The sequence below is a fragment of the Aedes albopictus genome, chromosome 1 (assembly GCF_035046485.1).
Source record: "Aedes albopictus strain Foshan chromosome 1, AalbF5, whole genome shotgun sequence".
Classification (NCBI taxonomy): domain Eukaryota; kingdom Metazoa; phylum Arthropoda; class Insecta; order Diptera; family Culicidae; genus Aedes; species Aedes albopictus.
Window position 1 is genome coordinate 253,618,312 of NC_085136.1, and position 27,658 is coordinate 253,645,969.

At 40.5% G+C, this 27,658-nt stretch overlaps 1 protein-coding gene across 1 annotated transcript in view; it reads left to right on the top strand.

The window, feature by feature from the left end:
- LOC134285574 (tachykinin-like peptides receptor 86C) overlaps positions 1 to 27,658 on the top strand; it is a 545,193-nt gene that overhangs the window by 510,526 nt on the left and 7,009 nt on the right. The window lies entirely within an intron of this gene.

Genomic DNA, 27,658 nt, shown 5'->3' on the forward strand with positions numbered 1-27,658 from the left:
AGCTCTGGTCCTCACAAGTTCCTACCTCATGCTCCAACGGGTCAAGCCATGACAAAGACAGCCAGCTAACAAAAGAGAAAATACGACTCGATACAATCAGCAAAGACCCACGCGACGAAATAAGGACTACGATTAGAAACTTGGAACATGGAATTGCAAGTCACTAGGTTTCGCAGGATGTGACAGGATAATCTACGACGATCTACATCCCCGCAACTTCGACCGTTGCAATGCTTTACACAACCGCACAGCTTGGACGTCTGTTCTCTGTGGTACAAACGTTATCTTCAACTGTGGCTGGTTTGAGGTTCTTTGAAAGGCTGATTTAAAGGTAAATGTGCGCCTAATCAATGAAATTCATTTATTGTGGTCAAAAATAAAAAAAAAAACACTTTTATTAGCTTGTTTTTCACCATTGCAGTTTTCAATTCACAGAACAGATGAAACCCTTACTCACGTTTTCAAGAGCACAAATCTTAAAAATTCGTAAACAAATGCACTCGGTTTGGAAAAGCTGCCTCTTTTTGCAAGTGAGAAAAGCCAGGAAAATCAAGTGCGGCTTGGTTCGATGCTTCGTTCGTCAGATTTGTGCCTCTATAATTTGTATACAAAATTGAAATGGGATTTCTTGATGTTTTGTAAGGAGAGGCTTTCAGCCCTTACCCGCTGTCACCCGGCAGGGCGGCCTAAAGCAGGGTACCTCCACTAAATATTGGATTTCGGATGAAATTTAATTTGAAAATAATAAATAAATAAATTTTGCAATAAACTTTTATATTAAACTATCTGACCTGTTTTGCCTCTTTTTCCCCTTTGGCACTTCGGCTTCGGTCGACTCGTTGGGGCCAACTAGAACAGTTTGATTTGTATGTCCACCAATTCTCTCTTATTCTTTTAAATAAAGATGATCGGTACCCAGATACTGTACCTATCATTAATCTTAAGCTAAGTTTCCTGCTGCCAAGTAGAGCGCTCAAGTAAAATTCCTCCTTTTTCCGTAAGTAATTTTGACATTTGTTTAACTGACAGCATTTTAACGAAACGATGCTGTAAGAAGGATGTGAAGAAAAGAGCACCAGGTTGTTTACGATTTGCACTTAAAAAAATTTCCTTCGTTTTCTCAGGAAATGCTATTGAAATAGAAATGTACTTTTTTGGCGCGCGTGTGGGGAAAATGATTCAATTTATAACTTTTGGGTGGACTTTTGGAATCCAGATAGTAAGATGAGAGACATTGCGCTGGGATTCTAGGGGAACTTTTAATGGTATTAGAGCGAGAACTATGGTTAATTATAAATTCTGCAATATTGGGGTTCGGACTACGGTGGCAGGAATTCTGCTGAGACTCTGACGGTTACGACTATCGTTTACGACTGAAACTTTCGATGAGCGAGATAATACAAACTCCTATCCCCTGAAGAAGGTTCAATAAAGAACCGAAACGTCGGACGTAGGAGCAAAAACTGTGTTTGCTAACCACTCAGACTGCTATTGCCGAAAAATTATCTCGCTCATCTGACGGTTACTTTATGGAGTTCTTGAAGAAATACTGTGACAAAGATTCACGGGAAATTTAATGAAGATCCACGAAGGAGTCTTTGTGATGAATCTTCTGGCATTCCGTACGAATGTTTTTCTTTTGGGATTTCGCAGAAAATTTTATTGAAATTCTTCCAGGTGTTCCACCGGAAAACCCACCAGGAGTTCGCTGGGGATTCTCATAAAATGTCTCTGAGATTTTTATTAGAAGTTCTACAAAAAATCCCTCCATGAGTTCCTTCCAATGTTTTTTTTTAGGATTTAAAAGCATGGGATCTCCTAGGAGTTCCTTCAGGAGTTTTTTCGAACCATCCTCCAATAATTTCAACCGGGATATCTCTAGTATTTTTTCCGGGGTTCACTCAGATATTTATTCCGATATTCCCGCAGGAATTCCTTCCGGGATCATTCCAAGAGTTCCTTCTAGGATTTCTACAGGAATGCATTCTAAGATTTCTCCAGAAGTTTTTTTTTCTAAAAAAGAACTATTTGGGACCTCTCTAAGTTTTCTCTGGGCGTTTCTTATATGAATCTTCAAAGAATTATTTTTGAGTTGCTCCAGGAATTGTTTATTATATTTATCCAGGAAATTCTTCCTATAGCAACTTCATCCGTGATTCCTCCAGAAGCTTCTTCTAGGACTCCTCTAGGAGTAACTTTATGGGTTCCTCTCATAGTTTTTTCTGGTATTTCTCTAGGATTTTTTTTAAAGATTACACCAGGAGTGCCATCAGGGAGATTTCTCCAATGATTCCTCCGGAGATTCCTTCAGGTATTCTTCCGGAGGTTCCTCCAGGAATTCCTCCGGAGGTTCCTCCAGGAATTCCTCCGGAGGTTCCTCCAGGAATTCCTCCAGAGGTTCCTCCAGGAATTCTTCCGAGGATTCCTTCAGGAATTCCTCCGAGGATTCCTCCAGGAATTCGTTCGGATATTCCTCCCGGAATTCCTTCGAAAGAATTTCTGGAGAAATCTCAGGAGGAAATCCGTGAGGAATCTCCAAAGGATTTCCTGGAGGAATCTCCGGAGGAATTTTTGGATGAATTTCCGGAGATTTGCTCCAGAAGATTCTCCGGTGATTGCTCCAGAAATTCTATCGAGGATTCCCACGGGAAATTCCTCCAGAAATCGCTCCGGGGATTCCCGCGGAGGAAACTCTGGAGGAATTGCACGGAAATTTCAGAGGAACTCCTGAAAAATTTCCCGGAGAATATCTGGTAGAATTATTGGTGAACTTCTGGTGGAATTGCCGAGGTAATTTTAAATAAGTTCCTGGAAAACTCCTGGAGGAATTTCCTGGAAGTTCATTGGGAAATTCCAGGGGATTTTATGCAGGAATTCCCGGGGAGCTCCTACAAGAATTCACAGGGAACTCTTGCAGAAATTCTCGAAAATCCCCTTGACGAAATTGTGGGATACCCTATTGCTCGACATTATAATATATATATTGTACCCCTCGACTAGCTGTCAGTTGACGTTAAGCCATGGTAGTCAACATGCCATCAACCAGCAACACTGGCTCCGTCGATGTGCGCATACAACTCATCGACTCGTCCTCTTTCCTCGGCAAGCCGTCGGCCGCATCGGACGCATCTCTACGGAGCAGCAATCACCGCGCGTCGTCGGGTGGTTCTCGCTTGGGTGTAAATTCGGAAGCTCCACAGAAATCCCGATGAACTCCTGGAAGAATTTCCGGGAAACTCCTGGATACACTCCCGGCGAACTCCTGAAGGAATTAACGGGGAACTTCTGGAGGCATTCCCGGGGAACTCCCGGAAGTTTTATCAAGGGTTTCCTGGAGGAATCACCTGAGAATCCCTGGAGGAATTTCCGGATCACTCCTTGTGGAATTCCCTGGAGGAATTCCCGGGAAACTCCTGGAGGAACTCCGAGGAACTCCTGGAGGAATTCCCGGGGAACTCCCATGGGAATTTCCGGGAAAGGGGCTGTCCATTAATTACGTAAGGGTTTATGGGAAGAGGGGGGGTTTGAGAAATCTTACACGCCATACAAAATTTTTTGGGTTTTCATACAAAAAATCTTACAAGGGGGGGAGGGGGTGTCAGAAAATCGCAAAAATTCCCTTACGTAATTAATGGACAGCCCCAAACTCCGGAGGAATTCCTAATTATCTCCTGGAGGGAAACTGGAGGAGAACGTCAGGATAAATTCCCGTGAACCTCTGGGAGACATTGTGTAGGAATTATCGGGGAACTCCTTTTAGGAATTTTCGAGAACTTGCCAGCTTGTTCCTGTAATAAAGAGCTATTTTCATGAGGAACTCATAAACACCGTCTTTCCAAAACTCCCACAGTTTCGAGCTTTCTTTTGATATAATCAGTCAGACGCGCCAACTTTGCCAAATTATTGGGGGCGAAGCTTGGTTTTTCTGATTTTTTGTATGGGAAAATCGAAAAATCGTCGAATAATGTGGGGGGGGGGGGGGCAAAACCATGCTTGTCCCCCCCTAAGTTGGCGCCTAAGTCATCAGTTTCTCTTGGACCCACAGTTTCTTTGAAGAACTTGAGGAGCTTCGTCGAATTACTAGTTTTTTTTTAAATAGTATTTCCCGCTTCCTGAACAATCTCGGACAATATCCGGACGACTCCTATAGAATCATAATTTTCTCTTATGACTTTTGGAATTTCCATCCGTATTGGTTTTCTTTATATCTCATGGATTGACTAGGTAGTCCGTTCTTAATATCTTTGGATTTCTACTGCACTAATTTGCTCTCTATAACCTCATTATCGTCCCCGAGATCGTCTCGCCACAATTACCACCGTAGGTAACCTCCGCTTTCACGAAACCTCAGATTTCTTTCGATAGAGCAAGACAGAGCAAGAGCAATGCTGCAGATTATCACATAATATCCTTCTTCCAGGAAACAACATATTCACTGAACAGAAGTTGTTTCAAAATTAACCGCAGGAAATCCGCGCTCATCGCATTTTGCCGCAGCGCCAGCGGCAGAGTTGCGGTTTTTTTTAGTACGTACCGCAGTACTCCCGCATTCCGTTGCTAGCCCCATGTTGTTGTTTCTTGAGTTTTTTCCTTGTCAAATATTTGACCCTTATGCCCCTGTGTACTAACAGCTTAATGCACACTGATGTCTTTGGTGCGAAAGATGACACAAGAAGAAAGAGGAAAAATTTCACTATTACTTACGGAATAATACATCGACATATTATTCCGTTCGGAAAACATGACAACACGACTGACAGCATCGCATGACAGTGCCATCTGTTGGCAAATCTTTCTGGCTGCGAATTACTTATCTACTGCGAACGCTTAAGTAATTTTTATTGCAAAAATTTTACGTGACCATTACATCACAGAGAACAGACGTCTATCTTCACTTTCTGCCTTGTGTAAAACTTTGTAACGGTCATTTCAAAGTATGTGGTTATGCTCCCGTTGCGCGGCGCTAGTGTCCCATCACTTGCATTGTTGTGTTGTCATATTTGTTTCCAGTGCTCGCCGTTTTTGGCTGTTTGGCGCTCGTGTCGCTTTGTGGGCTAGTGTATTTTAACGATGAACACTGCCATCGTGGGGTCAAATCGACTTTATATGTGGGGCAGTCTCCGTCGGTGGCGTTGAGGTACACTTAAATCCTTTACACACGATTTCGACGTATTTTTGTTCGAGCTTAAATGTCTGTTCTCTGTGATTACATGGCCTATCCTTTTACACAGTACTTACCAGGTGGAAACTAGCCATTAAATGGTAATTGTAATAGTAGTTTACGCAACAAGGTGCAGAATGAAGATTTTTACAGCGCGAGTCGTACATTTATCCAACGAGGCTTGCCGAGTTGGATAATTATGACGAGTGCTGGAAAAATCGAGTTCTGCACCCAGTTGCGTACAACGTTTTTTGCAATTTCATAAATTACCGCTTGAGGTTAGTTTTTAACAAAACTTTTCCATCAAACTGCACACTGGTGTTCATAGCCTTATTTAAGAAAATCTGATTACAGCAGGTTATACTGTGTAGTTGTCACTATTTTTCAAAACTGCGTCCAGAAAGCATCAAGTTGATTAAAACTAAAAACAGTGCGGTAATGGTTCATTACGCAACGCAAATCAGTGCTGTAATGAACCATTACAGCACTGTTTATTTGGTGCGGGAAATTAGGCCTTTTCCTGTCCGACTTGCGTGAGGTAAAACAGTCTATTACGATGAGAAAATGCAAAAACATACAAACCACACTTTCACGCATTCTCTGCGCTTATTTTGAAAAACAAAATATGATTTCAAAATGTTTCCCAGCCCATTCCAATCAATATGCCTAGCATGCCCATATAGAAAAATAACCTTATCTGAGCAATATTGAGTTTCTCATAAATGTTTAGACTACTGTGATAATTTGAGAATCCACTGAATCATTATTTCCCAGCGACATTTCACACTAAACAAACCTATTTTGTTTACCTGTTGTACGTCCGACGCCCCTGTGATGAACTCAACCGAACTTGTGTATACCAGCCACTGCGAAGTCGTGTGCGAAATTCGACTGTGATGATAATGCATTTCGGCCGAGTCTAAACAACATTACTCATCTGTCATGCCAACGTAGCCGCAAGACAACAATCTCAGAAGATATAAGTAGCACCGCTGTACAGTGGCTGATTTCGTTATTTTAGCGCGCCTAAATAATAACTTTTTTACTGTTGTTGCGGCGAAAAATAGTAACTCTACCTTGGACGACGCTATTGTTATTATTCAGACATTTGTAGAAACTCTGGCAACAATAGACCAGATGATAGGTAAACAGCAGGTCAACTAGGTTGCTCACCTGACCAGTAAAAAGTATCTCTTTTGCTCTTTCAGAGACTTTGAAAACAACAGGACCACTACCTGTCAAATTTGACAGGTGTTGGTCCTGTTGTTTTCTAACTTCTCGCGGGAGAGAAAGAGAGCGATTTTTTGATGACGTCACCGTGCAATGGAGTATTGATCCGGTTTACCACCGAAGTCCGCTACCATTTGTTGCCAAGTCGGAGAACACACTGAAGAATTGTAAGTCTTTTGTATACATAAGAACCCGATACAGAATTTAATCAAATATGTATATGGATTATTGCAGCTTTAGCTGATTAGCACAATAAAAGCAGTTTAAGTCTGCTGAAAGAACTTCTGCGGCATTTCCTCCTGGCAACAACTGTGATATTTAGCGTCTTGGTATCTTCGAGAAAGTTTTTCACTATGATAAGGAGCTTCTTTTGAACTTTTGTGAAAAATGATCAATCCACCTAAAAGTGAGATAGAATTTTATTTTTATTTTTTCAAGATACGAGGTTGGTGTCTATACAAAAGTTGTAGAAAAAGTTGTTTGGATCAACTTTGCCGAAAACGCCAAGTTTGTAACTCCGTTACTTTTCATGATACGTTACGTTTTTTATCATCAGCCCTTTGAAAAAGGTTTTTGCGCAATAACTTCCTAAGAATTGATTCTACATTTTTATTAAGTTATTGATAACACTGCGTAACATTTTTGCCTTTCTCGTACACTAAGTGTACTGGAAAGGCTATATGTTCACTCCAAAAATGACTTTTTGATTGGAGGTCCGGAGGGTCGAGCCACATATACCAATCAACTCAGCTCGACGAATTGAGGTGATGTCTGTGTGTATGTATGTGTATGTGTGTGTGTGTGTATGTGTGTATGTGTGTGGACAAAAAAACTCACATCACTTTTTGGCAGTAAACCTCAACCGATTTTAATAACCGACGGTTCATTCGACGTGGAATCTGGTCCCATTGTTTCCTATTGAAAATGGTTCGGATCGGTCCAGCCGTTCCGGAGTTATGGCCATTTAGGTGTTCCGGACCGGTACCCGGGGAAGGGGCCAGACATGAAAAAGCTACAAACCCATCCATACGGCACATAAAACTGCTGAATTTTCGATAACTTGATGAATGGTAACCAGAAAAATAGTCTCAGACCATATCTGAACCGGTAGTGTCCCAGAACCGATTCCGGATGTCCTGTCGGAAATGGGCAAACATAAAAGTGAGCTAAACCCATGCATATGACATATCAAACCGCGGGGTTTTCAATAACCTGATGAACAGTTAGCAGGAAAACATTCTCAGACCATATCGGAACCGGTAGTGCTCCGGAACCGGTTCCAAATTTCCCGCCGGAGGTGACCAAGTATACAAGTTAACCAAACCCATGCATGCGACATATCAAATAGTGGCTTTTCTGATATCCTGATGAACAGTTGACAGGAAAATATTCTAAGAACATATCTGAACCAGTTGTGTTTCGGAACCGGTTCCGTTGCCTCGCCGGAAGTGGCCAAATATAAAATTGATCTAAAACCATATTTGTGACATATCAAACCGCGGCTTTTTCGATAACCTGATGAACAGTAAGCTGGAAACCATTCTCAGACCATATCGGAACCGGTAGTATTCCGGAACCAGCTCCAGATGTCCCGCTGGAAGTGGCCAAGTATAAAAGTTTACTAAACCCATGTATGCGACATATAAAATAGTGACTTTTTTTGATATCCTGAAGAACAGTAAGCAGGAAAATATTCTCAGACCATATCTGAACCGGTTGAGTTCCGGAATCGATTCCGGGTCTCCCGTCAGAAGTGGTTAAATATAAAATTGAACTAAAACCACGCATGCGACATATCACCGCAGCTTTTTCGATAACCTGATGAACAGTAAGCAGGAAAGCATGAACGAAACCCATGCATGCGACACATCAAATCGTGGATTTGTAGGTATCTTGATTTGGCAAAAAAAAAGTTTCTGGTCAAATTGGGGACAACCGGTAGTGTTCCGAAACCGGTTCCAGGTGCCCCGATGGAAGTGATCAAATGTAGAACAGAACCAAACGCATACACGCAGCACATTAAATACCAGCTTCTTCGATAACGCGAAGAATAGTCCGCAAGAAAATAATCTCAGGCCACATTTACCGGTAGTGTACCGGAACCAGTTTCGAGTGCCTCGCAGGAACTGGCAAAATGCACAAATGAACCAAACCCATGCATACAGTACATCAATTTGCGACTTTTTAGAAAAACTGATTAACAATTTGCATGAAACTAGTCTAAGACCACACCAGGGACAATCGGTAAGTGATAAAATGTGAACCGAAAGTGGTAAATGTGAAATTGGACCAAACTCATGCGAGTGGTACCATAAAACCTCGCTAATTCGACAATGATTACTGTCAAATTACCTGGGTAAACTTTCAATTCGATAAACTAACTCTATTTTAGTTTTGTTTTTAGTAGTTTTATTGTTGAACACAAATCTTACAGATATTGTGGTGGTACGAATTGAAAGCTTGTTCATTTTACGATTGTTGGTTTCCGAAGCTCATTGCGGTTGATCACCAAATGGATCAGGTGTCGAAAGCACCAAATTTGCACTACCGCAAGTAGCAGCTGCACGATGAGCCACTGCGGGTGTGATTAACATCACAATATCGGATCATTCGTATTTGCAGTGTACTACACTGTGACATTTGATTATTTTTTTAATTCGACAAATGTCGAATGTATGGGGTACGAATCAAAAAGTGTCGTACTAAGAGTGATGAATACGCGGGGTTTGACAGTACATCAAATAGCAGCTTTTTCGATAACTTCCTCTTCTGTATGGCTTGACGTTCGCATTGGAACTTGGCCTGCCTCTCTTCAACTTAGTGTTCTTTAGAGCACTTTCACAGTTATTAATTGAAGGGTTTTTTGCCTGCCATTGCATGAATTTGTATATTGTGAGGCAAGTATAATGATACACTATGCCCAGGGAATCGAGAAAAATTTCCCGAACAGAACGGGAATGGAACCCGCCGTTTCCGGATTGGCGATCCATAGCCTTAACCATTAGGCCCACTCGAGACCCTTTTTTGATAACACGATGATCGATTCGTAAGAACATAGCGTCAGACTATATTTTAGACAATCGGTAGTGTCCCGAAACCTGTTCTGGGTGTCCCACTGGAAGTGGTCAAATGTAATACCCATGCCTAAGATAAATCAAATCGTGTTTTTTTTAGGTAACCTAATGAACGTTAGCAATGAAATAGTCTCAGATAATATTTGGGAGACCCGATGGTGCTCCGGAACCTGTTCCGATACCGCATCGAAAGTAACCAGAGGTATCATGTAACACATCACATCACGGTTTTTTTTTTAATAACCTGAGAAACGGTTAACTAGAAAATAGGCTCATACCATATTAGAGACTACCGGTAGGGTTGTACAATCAGCGTTTGGTGCTTCGCCGGAACTACGAAAGTATATAAAATTAATGCAAGCGATAAATATGTAAAACCTTGATAAATTAAACCCACATACAAACAGACGTCTCACTACGTTCTTGTTTTTAACGTTCAATAAAATATAACCTAAAATGTGCAGAAAAACTTCATTGAAGACCGAAAAGTGATCTGTGATTGTGTAAAAAGTTATATCCTAGCTTGATAGTATCGTCTTGATATTGATCAGCTCCCAGTGTTAGTGAAGGTACTCAAGCAGTCAACTGAGAAATCTGATATTATTCAGCTCTGCTTTTACGCTGAACACAACGTCGGAGTATGTACCATCAATAAGTATTAAGTCAATTCAATAATGGCTTTGATAAAATGTTTGCTTTTTTTAAAAAACATCAGGACTCAGGAACACTTTGACATACGTTCACGGAAAGATCGTGAGAACATATACGACGAGAAAGGCACTATCACCACTAGGTGGATTAATTTGGGTTTTTTTGTCTCAAGAGCAAACTTATGTGTCTCTGACAGATTTCAGTCCGCTGAATCCGAATCCGGGCTCAGATTTGCTCCAGTACGTCACAATTTTGTGCTATACCTCAATTTGTAGGGCAAAATATGCGATTTTGGGCATTTTTGACTGCAAGCCATTAAGCAAGGAAATATATTTTTTAAGCAATCAAAGGATAAATTGGTCAATCAACATCTAAACTGACGACTCATGTAAAATATGTTGTTTTACCAAATCAAATTTGATAGATTTAAGCATTTTATGTTAGTATGAAAACTTGCATGTAACTTTTGAAGGGTGACTTGTATGAGAAATATCAAACCTAACATAAATCGCTTAAATCTATCAAATTCGATGATGTAAACTAAAATATTTTGCAATAGTCGTTAATATAGATGTTAATTGACCGGTTTACCTTTTGTTTGCTTAAAAAAAATATTTCCATGCTTAATGGCTTGCAGTCAAAAAAGCCCAAAATCGCATTTTTTGCCCTATAAATTGAGGTACAGCTCAAAATTGTGACGCGCTGGAACAAATCTGAGCCCGGATTCAGATTCAGTGGCCCATAATCTGTCAGAGACACATAAGTTTGCTCTTGAGACAGACCAAAAGTTAATTTTTGTTACGCTGTGTAATGGTAAAATGGCATCCCGCTAATTGCAAAATTAAAATAGTTATAACGGTTTTTATACTTTTTTGGGCCATATTTCAAGCATATATAACTTAGCTATAAACAATTATATGCAAAATTTCCTTTTACGCATGTGAAAATACAAGTAATCATCAAACTGTAAGAGACTGTGAGATGCTTTTTGTATAGAAACTTACATCCATTCATGTGACTCTTGTAGGGGATTTATTTGTACCTTCAACGTGTTAATTTGAATTTATAAAAACTGATATGTAGTTTATGTGAAGCCTTACGCAATTGGGAGATCCTTGTAATCTTTGTATCTCCAAAACAAACTTTGCAACTCAACGTTTCTGTCCCACAGAGAATCCCTTGGATTCTCGCCACAGGAAAATCATTTCGATTTTCACCACCCAAAAGAAATCATACACATTTTTTTTTTCAAGCATTCTCGTGTTCACGCCATTAGAAGTAGTATTTTGATTTCGCAATCCTGAAGTCCTACCGATTTTCTTACCGAAGATTTTCGCAAGTCTCTTCCATGGAACATCCTCGTACTTCTCGTCACTGGAAGATACTATCGATCTTCGCATAACAAAGGAAGCCTCACAGTCTCTTTTTTCCACTGAGAATTCTTGTAATTTTTGCCACTGGAATATTCATTCAATCTTCGCAATCAAATGAAGTGCTAAAGACTTCTCTTTAAAGGAGAATTCTCATGATTCTTGCCTCTGGAAGTTCCTTCCGATCTTCGCAATCAAAGAAAGTACTATTAACTTCTCTTCCAGGGAGAATCTCGCCACTGAAAGATCCTTTCGATTTGCGCAACCCAAAGGAGTGTTACTTCTCTTGCACGGAGAACGCTGGTGATTCTCGCCTCTGGAAGATCCTTCCGGTCTTCGCAATCAGCGGAAGTCCTACAGACTTCCCTTCCAGAGAGAAACCTTATGATTCTCGCCACCCAAAAAATCCTTCCTACCATCGACAACTCTGTAAAATCTTTCCTGTGTAACTCATTCTTTTTACTAGAGAAATTCCCATGTATTCCACAAGTGGAAAATGTCACAGTTCCCCATCTTTAACCCACAAAGTTCAACTGTTTTCAAAGTGCATACTTAAAGGCAAAGGTCTCTACTATCTGAAAATGTCTCTTCGACCTTCCTAGCACTCTTCGACTAAAAACCAATTCTTATATCGAATAGTTGTTCACTGTACCCAAGTCTCTCTCTCAGCATCGCCTCTACCTGCTGCTACGAAAGGCCCGAATGCATAGTCCTACGCTGCCTACGCACGACTTTTCCGCCTGATCTACATGCAAGTGAACAACTCAACACGAAATTGCATTACTGAATCATTGTGCCCCGTTGTACCCACATTCATCATCCTGCGTCTTGACTACCGATGGGTAGCAACCTTCTCATTTCTGGTCACATCGTTTCAACTGTGCCAGCCTCAAACAAATACCGCCGCTTCGGAAATACTCGTTATCAACTTTGAAGTGACAGCACCTCGTGACTAGCCCTTTTCTTCCATTCAGCAAAATCAAAACCAAAAACGCAAATCGTACCTTATTCAGTTTCAATTCCTAGATCCCACGGCAACTTTCGCGTTGTCACTTAAACTCAATCATTGGTGGTGCCTCTTTTGCCCACGGTGCGTTCAACTTTTACCTACACGCCATATCCGAAAAAAAAAACAAATCGGCTTAACAAATCCCGTCCTCGTCGCCAGTTGTAGTATTCTAGTTGCGTCCGTTCTCGTTCACCATCTCAAACTAACTGCCGTTTTCTCACTATTTGTCAACTCTTTAATCACAACAACCAAGGTGCCTTATCTCAGGTAGGGATAACTTGTACTTCGCTAGTACTGACTCAGAACAATATATGAGGTCATCCAATCAGGAACTCAATACACTACAGATGCTATCGACTGGTGATTTGATGTTGGGAGGTTTTCGGCCTTGCAGTCTTCGGTGTGCAGTCTTAACGATGTATTTTCTATGCCTGACGATTTAATGTTCTATACCATCTTTTTCAAGGGTTCTATTCAAAAATCTGATGTAGTATTGCGGATTCAGTTCATCACTGAACTGTCGCAGACATTTTCACGAGTGTGGAAACGTAAATAAAATTGGCGTTTGCATCTCATCAATTCGGTGTCTTAAAAACACATATTATGCAGTTAATAGAAATCGACACCGGCTCGATTTGTTTTCACGCTTATAAAGAATGAGTGCGCAGTCCAGTGGGAACGTAATGCGCAATAATGTTGCACAAAATAGAAGCATGGGTGATCTAAAATTCCAGGTAAACACGTTTCCGTCGGCATTATTGCGATGCCGTGGGAGCTGCAGTGAGGTGTTGCTCCCTCATGCAAGAATGGACACAGCTCGAACAGCTCGAATAATTTTCGAGTGGCCGGAAGCTCCGGAATATGAATATGAGAATGGATGATGACGGGCGAAGTATAATGGAAAACGATAAGCTAAAACTCATGTCCTGCCTACCGTCCCCTGTCGTTTGCCGGTTGGACCACGGCCCGAACAGGTTGAAAAGCCAGGATATTGGTGAATTCGATTTTGTAAAATACACAGATCGAAAAGAGAGTGTAAAATTCTGTGACATATGATGCACATAATTGGAGCGTGGGATATCATAGAAATTTACATGACATATCATGTAAAAGTTATGAAATATCATGTAAACTTCCATTATATGTCATGTAATTCAGCATGACTCTGAGTATTTACATGACGTATAACACAAATTTACATGATATATCATGTAAACCATCATAACAATAAGATTACATGAGTAAAATGAAGTTTACATCACGTGTAAATCTCATTATTTTTATCTGTGTATATTTCTTTTCGAACGGTCAAACACATTGCAATATCTTTCAATGTGAGTATACCTACACAGACAAAAATAATGAAGTCATGTAGGCTTCCTGTTATGATGGTTTACATGATACTTCATGTAAATTTGCGTTATATGTCATGTAAAAACTCTGAGTCATGCTGAATTACATGACATATAATGAAAGTTTACATGACTTTTCGTAAGATTTACATGACATGCCATGTAATCTTCTGTGAAATCGCACGCTCCAAACATGTGCATTATATGTCGCAGATATTTACACTATCTTTTCGATCTGTGTATATTTACACTACATCACCTTCAAAATAACACATAATAACAATAGTACACATAATTAACAATAGTATGCCCTTGAGTACGCCACAATGCTCGATTCGTGGCTTCCGCTTTTCATCCTCATCCGATGCTCGCCAGATTATGATGACGACGAACACCAATTTCGCCGGGTTGTTGTCCGACATTCTTGTAACATCTCCTACCAAACGTATCCTTTCTGGTTTTGACACCTCCTGGATGCTGGGTTCCCTGATACGGGGTACTCTACTATACTACTACTCTACTAGAGTGCAGTGAACTCGTGCATCATCCTTCTCCGCCACAAACCGTTCTCTCCTACACACCGCTGGATCTCGTCCTTAGCACACGTCTCCTGAACACTCCGAATGCTTGAAGGTCTCCCTCAAGCATAATTCGTAGAGGACCACCCGTATTTTAAGCGTTTGGGACATGGCGGAAGTAGGCACGACTTCCACTGATGTTGCGCCTTCGGACTCCACGACTCACATTGTTGTCAGCTGTCAGTAAAGATCCAATGTAGACGAATTCCTCCACCACCTCGAAGGTATTCCCATACATTCCCGATCAAAAGTTTGGAGTCACCCTCTCAAAAACATATCATTTTTTAGGCCCATTTCTCCGCCAATTTGTGTGCGATTCCAAAACCCTAGATCTCGTGTGGAGCCTCGTAGCCGTGCGGTTAGGGTCACCAAGCTTCTAATCGCACCATGCTATGGGGTGAGGGTTCGATTCCCGCTCCGGGCGATGAAACTTTTCGTGAGAATAGTTTCTTCTCCGTATCCACTGGTGCATGCTCCGTGTGGAAATTGTTGACCAAATTTGAAGATAAGAGCTACCTATTTGCCGGAGCCCGTGGCGTAGTTGGTCACACGTTCGCTTCATATGCGGATGGTCATGAGTTTGATTCCCAGCCCCGGCACTTGCAATTTTTCGTCAGTTGCTTTTCCCCCGAGAGCAACTGACACTGACCCTCTTCTGAGCCCCATGGCTCAAACGGACCCGGATACCTGGACATCGGCGAACTGCTACTCATAATGGACCCCCAATCGGACTGGAAAGGAACAACGGCCATCCATCATCATCCTTGTGCTCATCATTCTACTAGGTATAAAGTAGAAAAAGCGAATGCAGCAGAAAGGCAACTAGTTCGATAAAGTAGAACAGAATCTTAGGCGCTGTACAAAATGTAAGTGCAGCTGTCAATTGGAATTGCTCACGTAGTGCCCCAGTGGACAATAGAGCTAGGTTAAATGATTAAGAATAACAACTGGAATAAAATTTTTATTGATTTAACATAATAAGGTTACTATGTACACCTCGCTACGCCTATATGTTGCTATGATGGCACGTTATTGACCACTTTGCTTCTCACACTCCTCCTCAACGTTGGCCAGCCGTTGCTTAAGTTTGACTGCTCCCAAAGGCTTGGTTAATAGATCTGCTTCCATCTTATCCGTCGGGCAATATTAGATGGTAACAACTCCATTCTTCACAAGGTCCTTCACATAGCAGTACTTTGTGTCTATATGTTTGGATTTCCGTCTAGTTCTATCTGCAACAATGAGAGCTATGCAGTTCTGGTTATCTTCGTTAACGCGTACAGGTAGCTTCAACGGTTCGTTCAAGTCATCCATCAGCTTGCGCATCCATTCAAGTTCTTGAAGACATTCAGCTAGTGCGATGTATTCTGCCTCGGACCTTGATAACGATACACCAGTTTGCTTGCTGCATCTCCAGTTGACCAGACCATCACAAAACTTGAAAATGTAACCGGTATTCGATTTCCGGTCGCCGATTTCGCCAGCCATTTTGCATCCACGTAGCATTCCATCTCGATTGATGCTCGTCCACTTAGATTCAAACAGTACTTCACTGTGCCTTTAAGATACCGCAAGATTCTTTTGGCTTCATTCCAGTCAGCAGTCGTAAAGTTTGATACTCGCCTTCCAAGAATCGACGTTGCAATCGCCACATCCGGCCTAGTGTTGACTGCGATATACAGCAAACGCCCAATCAAGTTCTGGAGCTGCTCTGGATTCTGCAGTGCCTCCTCCTTTTGTTGTAGAAAGCCGGTCATCATCGGGATTTTTGATGTCTTCGCCTGGTCTTCCATCTTGATCTGTATTCCAAGGAAGGATTGAAGATCTCCTAACTCCGTAATCTTGAATTTCTCTTTCAGTGCTGTCACCAAGGCACGGTACTCTGACTCCGTTTGGACAACCATAACAACATCGACGTAGATCAGGAGATACATTTTTGACTTCTTTGTTTGCTTGACGGATAGGCAAGGATGAGCTGTCGAGCTTCGAAATAGCATCTTCCTGAGAATGCCAACTGTTTTGATGCCCACATGGCGCACCAGCATCCAGTCCCTGCTTGCAAGTGTTAAAACAGTTCGAAAAGTTGTTTGCTTCACGACCGGCGCAAATACTAGGTCATAATCCGTCCCGAACTTTTGAGAAAGTTCTTGGGCCACTAGTCTAGCTTTGTTTCTTGCCACTTGACCGGTCTCGTCCTGCTTCCGCTTGTAGACCCATTTGCATCCTGAAGGTAGTTCAGTGATCTCCCAGGTCCCATTCTCACGGTGAGATGCCATCTCTTCGTGCATCGCATTTCTCCATTTTGCACTTTCTGTGCCGGAGACAGCTTCTTCGAATGTTTTCGGCTCTGCTTGATGGACGGCCAGTCTGATGGTTTCCGCAAACCTCTCCGGACGCACTCTAATGTTCGACCGAGCTGATCGACGGACTGTCGAAATTTCGTTAGTTTCATCTCTCACTTGATGCTCTTCTTCTGGCACATCTTGATGCACAGCCTCTCCAGTTTCACCGTCATCTTCGGCCTCGTAAAATTGCAAGGAATCATCAAGTTCACCACGATGAACAACGTCCTCCTGTTCAGCTGCAATCCCAACCGCCAATTGTACAGGAAATTCGTTAACGTTTTCATCCATTAGAGGCCCTTCCTCGGATCCATCCGGAATCTTCCTCACTTGGTCATCAATCGCCAGAAATCTGACATCTCGGCTTATGTTAATTTCACCGGTCTTGATGTTCAAAAATCTGTATGCCTTGCTTTCCGTCGCGTATCCAACAAATGTAAGCTTGACCGCCTTCGATTCAAACTTTTTCCGCTTCTGTTGGGGCTGTAATATAATATCTCTTGACCTTTTTCCCATTAACAAAAAAAGTCGAACATGCAATCATCTCAAATTCCATGGAGATCTGTTTTGTGCAGACCCTCCGAGTTGACATTGAATGAAAGCATTGTTTCACTTGCCATAAACAACAAGTGCCTTCCGCACTTGGTGTCCCAAAAATGCCACACTCAAATAATTGTTACCACATGTTTCTTTTCCGGGTGGTCTAGAATGCGAGACCCAAATGCGCGCAACGATTGTTGCAATAACATTTCTGGTTTACTTCTTTTGGAACCTTCGTACCAACTGCAGACATGTGTGATTGGTTGACTATCTCTTTACACAATCGGTTAAGCACCGCCCCTTCGAATAAGTTGTGTAGAGTTAAGCTTCCTAGACTAAGTTTGGTTTGAATAAAGCTCAGTTCGGATTCATCACTCGAACCTACACGCGTTCTCCATGATATCACGTCCATGATACGTTACAGGGCTTCCAAACATACGCATCCCATCCAAACACTTTCAAATGGCTTAAATCCGGTTTCCTGCCGAACCATGCTTCGAACGGTGTAACATCAGTCGTCTTCGTTGGTAGCCGGTTCTGCAAAAATGCCGCCGTATTGACAGCCTCCGCCCAAAACTTCATTGGTACTCCAGCGTCCAATAGCATGCAAAGTCCCATCTCATTCAGGCTTCTGTTCTTTCTTTCGGCGACGCCGTTCTGCTGTGGCGCGTCGCCGGCCGTATACTCTGCCTTGATGCCTTCTTCAGCGTAGATTCTGCGGATTCTCTGACATGTAAACTCGCCTCCTCTGTCCGATCGGATGATTTTCGGCTTCTTTCCAAATTGATTTTCTGTAAAACGTACTGATAAATAAATGATCGACTGAACACTGCAAATATTGTTTACTGGTATTCAGCAAACTTTGCTGATTTTTTTTTGTGCTGATTTCATTCAGCAATGCGAATTTACTGAATATCGGCTATTATTTTTCAGCTTACTGAACCATCCAGCAATTTTGACAGTTGATCAGCAACGTTGTACTGGAATTCAGCAAAAGTTTCGCTGAAATTCTGCAATTTATTTTTTAAAAACAATTTGTTGTGCATGGTTCAATTACTGGTTTTCGGCTACGCAGTCTTTATTTAATTAACGACGTTCTATACTTTCCTAACGTTTCGACAAACACCAAGTGTCCTGTTCCTGCTCAGGGGCGTAGATTACTTCTGTTAACGTGATCTTGACTTCTTCACCGTTTCTGTCAACGCATCGAATCATACAGTCCCCAACACCACCGGTACGAATCGCTTTTCCAACTGCAGCAGAAATAACCGATCGCACAGTTCTGTCCAAACGCAAGAATGATCGTTGATCGTTGGCGATGGGGGATGTTGCGCCGGAGTCTACAATCCAGGAATTCGATACATTACCGTGGCTGCGGATCATGAACGTGAGGGGTCGTACACAAATTACGTCATGCTATTAGGGGGGAGGGGGGGTTTTGCAAAACGTGACAACCCATACAAAAAAATTTGAGGCCCCATACAAAAAGTGTGACATAGGGGGGAGGGGGGGGGTTGTAAAAGATCCATTTTTGCGTGACATAATTTGTGTATCATCCCTAAACGCCTTGTTTTCTTCATTTTCACGTACTGCCTTCGCTCTTTCCTTGTTTGGCTTCTTCTTGGACCTTTCGTTGGTATTTTGCTCCGACAAGTATGCTCGACAATCCTTCTTCCGATGACCTTGCATTCCACACAAGTAGCAGATTACTGATTTCTGCTGCTTACCTCTGACTCCGATCTTCAAAACCTGTTCGTTCAGTTCTCCCTTCTGTTTGGACTGCTTCTCTGCTTCGCCAACGAGCTTCTCCTTCACCATTTCTAGCGTGAGTTCTTCTTCATTGCGAGCTTCTAAGGCCGTCACCAAGGGGTTGAACGAGTCTGGTAGTCCACGAAGAATGATGGCAACCTTCATACATTCTTGCATCTGGAATCCGGAGTTCTTCAGCCTTCCATGCTTTCTCCAACGCGGTAGTTCTGGTTTGTGATTTGCTTCATAAAAGTCACATTTTGTCCTAGCGAAGCCTTGGTATGATGCTCCTTCAACGCTACCCATTTCGATTTCACCGTCGTTTTGTCCTGAATGATGCAGTACTGGCTATCCTCCAGAATAAGCTGTATTGTAGCCAGTGCCTTCTCGTCTCCATTCATCCAAACTTCGGTTATTGGATTCGGTGCTGTCCCTGGGTCGACAAACTTACATTGTTGCCCCCGTCTCAGCAGCGCTTGAACCGCAAACGACCACCACTGGTAGTTAGTATTGTTGAGCCGCGGGATTCTTCCCCACTCCATTACTGCTTCGTTTCTGGATTCTCACTTCCAATAAATCGCTCCGAATAGAATTGAATTTGTCTAGTCGTTCTTCTGTGGGCCCATAACCTGACAGAGATATGCAGCTAGCGCGAATAGAAACACGTCTTGTCTCGAAGGATTATGGCGAAACTGGAAGCATTTCCTCATTTTTTTGGTTTTTGATTTTTTTATAAAAAAAAACGATGCAATATTTTCAAAATCTGGTTTCGTACACATGTTGAGAATGGATTAGGGTATCAAAATTTACAAAGGTATAAAAATTTACAAAAAAATGGTTTCTGCAAAATCGAAAAACATTTTCCACCTTGAAAAAATTCAGGAGATACCTTGATCCATACTCTACATGTGTACGAAAACCGATTTTGAAAATATTTCATCGATATTTTATAAAAAAATCAAAAACCAAAAAATGAGGAAATGCTTCCAGTTTCGCCTTAACAACTGGGAATGAAAATTTTATTGATTTAACATAATAAGGTTACTATGTACACCTCGCTACGCCTATGTTGCTATGATGGCACGTTATTGGCCACGTTGCTTCTAACAGTTTTTACGTATAAAAATCGTTGAATACGTTAAATTAAACTTTCAGGACGCGCACCATCAAGCAGCTGAAACTGCATCGCGCTCGCACTGTATACGACGAGCGAGATTTTTTTTTTGCAGTGTTATACTTTTTACAACGGCGCGTGTCCTGAAGGATTAAAGACATCAAACGCAAATTTAGTAAATTATCTTTGAATTGAGCGGGTTCGATTCCCGCCGCAGCTGCCAGGAAAAGTTTTCGGCTGTGCCACTGGGCGTTGCATGCTAGTCCGTTGTCTAGTGTCGTGCTTCCTTCAAAGAGCGAAAAGCTCACTGGAAGCATTGAACGTGTCCGTGTCTTTAAATCACATTTCCATGTTTTACGACAGAAACCCCAAACTTTTGGTCGATGACATCAAGAGTCAATTTACTTAATAACTTTTTTCCAAGATTTTTTAGCCATGTTCGGTAAAAAGCAGTTGAAATCTAATATAAAATAGGTTATATTACCGCTCTTATCTTAAAATTTGGCCGACCCAATTTCCAGCGACACTGCCGTAAGTTTATATTCATTTTTCAAAATATTTGGCATCTCCGGGTGAAGTTTACTGTGAATAACGCAACTCACTATAACAATCTGTTTCCGACATTCGAAGCAAACTGTAGTAGAATCACTTGGCATGATACGCGACCTCGCAATACAGGCGACTGGTCCACCAAAGCTCCACTCCTCAAATGAGGCAGCAACACACTCACTGTCTCGTCATGACGATTGCTGTCACCGATGCTTACTAGGGGAAGGACACGCAAGGGGAATATCACTAATCATTATTCACACCCCACATTTACATACAAATATTTTTGTAAGGTTTTGAAATCGGACGTAAATTGGGCATAAAAAAAATGGCATGTTTATGAGGGGTTGATCCCAAACTTTTGATCGGGAGTGAATATCGTGATATTACTACCTAAGCGGAGAACAGACACTGTCAGTCAACGACCAAGGTTTCCACCGGAGTTAGTTACCTAATCTTCCCTAAGGTCGCTCGCAGCCGGACCGGCCATATAAAGTTTTGAATTGGATTTGCTAGAAAGAGGTTAATAACCTCAATGGGGTCTGTATTACGCGGCGTTACCCACATGTTGTCATTTTTTCTCAGTCGGGAAATGAATCGAACGGGAGATATGGAAAGCAACCGGGTAGAGTTGCAACCCCCGCCCCGCATCGAGACATTGTTGCAATGAATAATATTAATTTGAGTTGTCATCCAGCATCGGCTTGTATCCCAGGAGTGACTTAAGGATGAGTTGAGCATCATCTCGAACCCGGAGTAACTATCTATAGCAGGCACTTGAGCTGCATTGGCACCAATTTCACCAGGAGGAACAGAGAATGGCTTTCAAAGTGGATGGTGTGAGCTCGGAAGAAATGTAGCAGCTGTTGTTAAATTGTTGGGATTTGCTCATTGGCGTATCTAGGATTTTTTCCTAGGGGGTGCCTAGGGGGTGCCAGTTTCAGTGGCTTCCAGGTTGTTTTTTTTTTGTAAATGGAAATATCGATCCACCCTCAATTTCTCAGTCGCGGGAAAAATGGGCCCTAAATTTGCGCACTATATTTTAGAGAATAGCTTTTTTGGAAAATTCGATCCGTTGTACTGATTTAAGATTTTCCACGCCATGGAGGTATGAAAACTTGATAAATTGATTGCGTATAATACATGGAATTTTATTTTCAGTTTGAGCTTAACAATCATCGCGACAACCCCTTTGTTGTATGGATTGAAAACATTCAGGTCCGTTAGAATACATTTTCAAGGGCAATTATTAGAAGTGTAAAATTCTTTTACAGGGAAATTACAATTAGAATAATCGAGTCTGGTTTGTACGTGTAATACAAGAAATTTATGTTTTCGGCAAAACATTCTTTCGGTAATTCCTCAGGGAATATTCCCGGTAATTTATTCGGAAATTGTTTTGCAATTTATTTCAATTAATACTTTTTTTGGAAATCTGCCAGTAATTCCTTTGGATTTGACAAATTTCTTCAGTAATATCATTGGATCATTCTATAAGAATTTATTTGGTAAGATGTTGGGAATTTGCTACTTAATACCTTTCACGCATCCTTTGAAAATTGCATCATCAATTCCTTTGGGAGTTTGTTTAGCTTTTTATTTTATTGGAAAATCCTTTGAAATGTTTTCTCGGGACTTCCTTCGCCAATTTTTTGTAGTCTTTCAAGCATGGTTTTGTTAATGTCAACAATTCTATTGATATTTGCTTATTAAAATTCTCCAAATTACTTTCTAGTCAATTGCTATGGGAAATCTTTTAGTGAAGCCTTCGGTAATCCATTTGACAATGACTCTGCGAACTTCCTAACAATTTTTCTGGAAAATCTTCGGCAAGTCATTCTACTTTTTCGCTTCTATAGTTTTATTGAAAATTCTTCAGACAATTTCTTCTAGATTTCTTCAGTAATTATGTAAGGAATTCCTACAGTAGATGATTTCGGAATACCTTCGGCAATTTCGATATTACTTGCATTGAAAATTTATTTGGGAATTTCATCAGCAATTCCTTTGTAAATTTTGGAAACTTTGATTGTTACTTTGGGAACTTCTTCGGCAACTCCTTTAGAAATTGATTTGGAAAATTTCTTAAAGATTTCCTTCGGGAATTTATTTGAAAAAAAAAAGACGTTTTTTTTTAAAATTCTGCCACGGTGATTCTACGGAAATTGCTTTTCTAGTTCTTTCTAAATTTTCTTCAGAAATTCCTTGGATGTTTTCGGAAAATTCTTTGATAATTTCTTTCGAATTTTTCTTGTGAATGTTTGTGGAAATTTTTATAGAATATATGTCGGCAACTTATTTTGAGATTGGATTTGGCCAATTTCTTTGAAAAGTCTTAATATTTTCTTCAGGAATTCCTCTGGTAATTCTTATATGAATTCTTTTGGCAAATACTTTGAAAGTTTTAAGGTAATTTTATTATTTCTTTTCCGACAATTTCTTTGGGAATTTGTTAGGAAGTTTTTCGTGAATTTCAAAGGATTTTCTTTGAGCAAGTCCAGTTGAGAATTTGCGAATTTCCAATTCAGCAATTTTCGGAAGCAATAAATATAAATACAATTGAATCATAAAGAATTACAAAAAAAAATCACGATTAAATTGCCTGAGGAATTTGCAAAATAACTAAAAAAGAAATTGCTGAAATAATTTTAGAGGAATAGCCGTTGGAATTTTAAAAATATCCAAAGAATTTGCTGATTAAATTCCATTGAAACTATCTAAAAAAACAACCATGCCGAAGCAATCGTCGAAGAATTGGCCACACTACGGTCTAGCAAATACGGAGTTGTGGGTTCGAATCCCACCAGAACTCGTTTTTTTTTCGCAAATTCATCTCTCAATTTGTCAATTAGCAAGATGCCTCCTAATTAATTACAAGTTTTTCCCGTACAGTTTTATAGGATTTCACTAGAGATTTCCCTAGTAATACCTTCTAGGATTTCTCTAAAAATTTCATTTATTCCTGAAATTTGTTTAGGGATGCTTTGTATCAGGATTACTGAAATTCCATAAAGAAGGCCAAGAGGAATTCTAGGAGTAATACCATGACTAGAAATTAGTACCGTCGTTAGGGGTGACATTGGGCCTAGAGGGTAACATTGGTCCATCGATCCTACGGATTCAATATAAGTCAGAGAGCTTTATGGTGGATGCCAAGTATCTTAGAATTATGTATTCTAGTAGTTAAGAACACAAAATGCATTCCCGTCGTACTCTAAATGTACGGAATACTGGCCCAATGTCACCCCACTTTGGCCCAATGACACCCCGCACGACGGTATTCTAGTAATTAGTAATCTATGAATAAAAACTATAGAGGTATTCCCGGATGAGTCTTTGAAAAAATGCCTGGAAGAATCAAAGGCATTTCTTTAAGTATCCTAGGAAAACTGCCTAGAAGAATCCTAGCAAGAATGCCAGGAGAAATCCCTAGAGGGATTCCTGAAGGTATCACAGAAAAAATTTCTGGAGGAGACCTAAGAGGCATTCCTGAATCATTAGAAGCAGCAAGAATCGCTTATGTAATCCCAAGAGGAGTTCCTGGATGAAAGTCAGGAGGATTTCCTGGGAGAATCCAATAAAAAATATTTGAAGAAATCCCAGGAAAAAAATAATTCTGAATTTCCAGGAGAAAACATCGAAGGTACTTCTGCAAGGCTCCTAGAAAGATTGCCTTGAATTAGGGGTCGCAGTACCGACCACTTTTGGTGAGTACCGGTATTTCGGAACTGGAGCTTACAGTACCGGTAGTACCGGTAAAATACCGGTACTGGGAATTTTTTTTACTCATGAAGAATGATCTATTGCATTGTAGATTTCCTAATTTCCAGTAGTATTTCGGTTTTCAGGGATGTCATATAAGCTAACCATAAAATACTAAATTGAACAAAAAATATAGATAGACACAAAAGATAGAAAGAAATGAGCTGTATGAAACTGTTTTTGGAGCTATTCTTATAGCTCAGTTTCACAGGCAGTATCTTGGTCAGTTTAAAATGAAAGAGGAACAACTTTACATTACCCAAATCAGATAGATAGCTGTGAGGTGAAGACAGAAGAAGTTTTAACTGATTTTTCCTTGATGATCCAACGGATTCTAAAAACTGAAGAAATAACAAGAATTCCTAATCTAACAAGTTTTATTCAATGTTAGTTAATCCATTTCCAAACTTCAACGTTTATTGAACCAATCATTACTAAGATATCCTGGATTTGCAAAAAGGTTGCATATATGGAATGTTTGTTTGTCAAAGTAGTTGGTTTTAAATGTTTTCGTTTATTTTCATTGCATATTAGCTATACTAATGACCGGATCTCAGCATTTCGGGAGAGATTTCACGGTACCGAAAGTACCAGTACCAAGGATCAGTCAGTACCGGTATTTCGGTACCAGGAAATGGTCGGTAATACCGGTATTTTCGGTACCGGTACTACCGGTACTACATCCCTACCTTGAATAATCCCAGCAAGTTTTTGAAGGAATCCCTGGAGAAATTCTTAGAGGAATCCCTAGAACAATTCCGGGAGGTATAACAGTAAGAATTTCTGGAGGAGTCCGAGGAATTGCTGGAAGAACCACAGCAGGAATTGATAAATCCATCTGAAATTTCTGGAGGAAGGGCAAGAGGAGTTCCTCGAGGAATCCCATGAGAAATTTATGAGAGAGTTCTTGGATAAACTATATCGGCTAAACATTCATAGAGGAATCATCGGAGAGCTTCTGAAGAAATCATAGGAAAAATCTCAGGAGGTATTCTTCGAAGGATTTTGTGGTGTATCATTGTAGCAATCATAGGAGGAATTGCTGGAGGAAACTATGCTGGAGTTTATAGAGAAACCCCATCAGAAATGTCTGGGGAAATCCAAAGGAAAAATCCATTGAATACCTAGAGAAGTCCCTGCAAGGACCGGTAGATGTATTCTGGAATTTTTTTTATATTTTCTGAAACAATCCCAGGACGATTTCCCGGAAGAATTGCAGCCATATTGGTAGGATAAATTCGTGTAGGAATCATTAGAAGAATTTCTGGACGTATCATAGTAAGAATTTCTGAAGAAATTGCTGGAAGAACAGCAGGAGGAGTTGTTTAAAGTATTCTTGGAGGAAGGTCAAATGGTTTTCTGCAGGAATTCCATGAGGAATTTCTGGAGGAATCTTCCTGAAGGTACCACAGTGAGAGTTTTTGGAAGAGTTCTAAGAGATTCGAAACAGGAGTTGATTGAAGAATCCTAGCCACAATTCCTGGAAGAAGGCTAATAAAAGCTGAAGAAATTTCATGAGAAATTTCTGGAAGAATCTCTGAATTAAATCTGAATAAAATAAAAGGAATCGCCTGAGGAACTTCTGAAAGGATCCCAGGAAGTTTGTCTAGAATGATCCCACCAGGAATTTCTGAAGTAATCCCTAGAGAAAATTTTAGAGGAATCCCTAGAAGAACTCCGAGAAGTATCATAGTAAGAATTTCCAAAGAATTCCTAAGAGAAATTGCTGTATCAATTTCTGCAGAAATTTCTAGTATGTGAGCGGTTCCATATCAGTTCAGCAACGAGTAATTTTCATATATGTTTATTTGGATGAAACCTTGAATACAAGTCTTTGGGGGAGAAAAACGCCGTTTTGCATACTTGGTTCGCCATTTTGAATCTAGCGTTACTTATGAGAAGGGCATATGAAAAATGCACATGATATCTTCAAAAAATTGTATCTCGAAAACGGTTTGCCCGATCGGTTTGGTGTCTTCGGCGAAGTTTTAGACAATTGTTGGTGCTATATGGAGAAAATATGCACGGTAAAAAAATATATTTGGTTTTTGTGATTTGAACTAAAATATAGATTTTCCCTCAAAAGTGGCATGTCAATATTTTTTAATTATCCTTATATTATAGCTGACTGAAAATGCTATCTAGTGCACAGTGGGTTGTTCTGGAGAAAAATAGGTTACAATGAAAAAAAAAAAATTGTTTTAAAAAAATACGGTTTTCAAAAAAAGCTATTAAGAAAAGCCAAAAAAGTTTGTCGCCCTAATTTTATGAAAGTACATCAAATTTGCAAGAAAAAAGTACTTCCGTAAAATTTTTCTAAGATGCACCGTTTAGAAGATATTACTAATTTAATATTGATTTTTTTGATAAGTTAAAAAGTTTTAGCCCTTTTCGGATGTAGGGTCTGGGACCATTTGGGCAGGAGCACCTATTTTGGGCACTTGCTGTTATTACTCAGTCAATTTTAAACCGATTGACTTGAATTTATGTACATGGATAGATACTGTGCGTATCTGATCGTGTTTCAAAAATCAAGTAACTCGGTTCAGAATTGACTGAGTTATAGCAGCAAGTGCCCAAAATAGGTGCTCCTGCCGAAATGGTCCCAGACCCTACTCCGTGTTTCTCCAGTTTCAAAAGTATTTTTTTCGGAAACATTGGAAAATTTTGAGTTAAAATGACACTGGCAGCTTGAAGATTTGAGTGAAATTCTCTGCCTTAAAAGTATTTTGAAACAAGTTACAAAATCCCACTATCAGGAACAATGATTTCTTCCAGTGGTTTTTGGTGCCTTCTGCTGAAACGAGAAGTATCCCAGGTAATTAGATACCAGTTAGCTCTACTATGTACAGTTGGTGATTGTAAACGTGGTCTTTGTTGGAACTAGTCCACCATGGCCACGCTGGCCCAGGCTTGTAAACATTCGACACTTTTCACTACCTTCGTTTCGTTGTCGCGGTCGGGTGTCAGCTTGCTTTGTTTCACGTCGTCTGACACGATGACATTAGTCTAATTCCAGCTTTTCGCAAGATTTCAGCCAATTTTGATTAAGATTGGTATAATATTAGTTTATTCGTGTGTGATAAATCGATTACGACACATACATTTATCCAAAACAGCTCTCAGGAATAACAAAAACCGAACCATCTCCCGAAGACGCAATCGTGGTCATTCGAC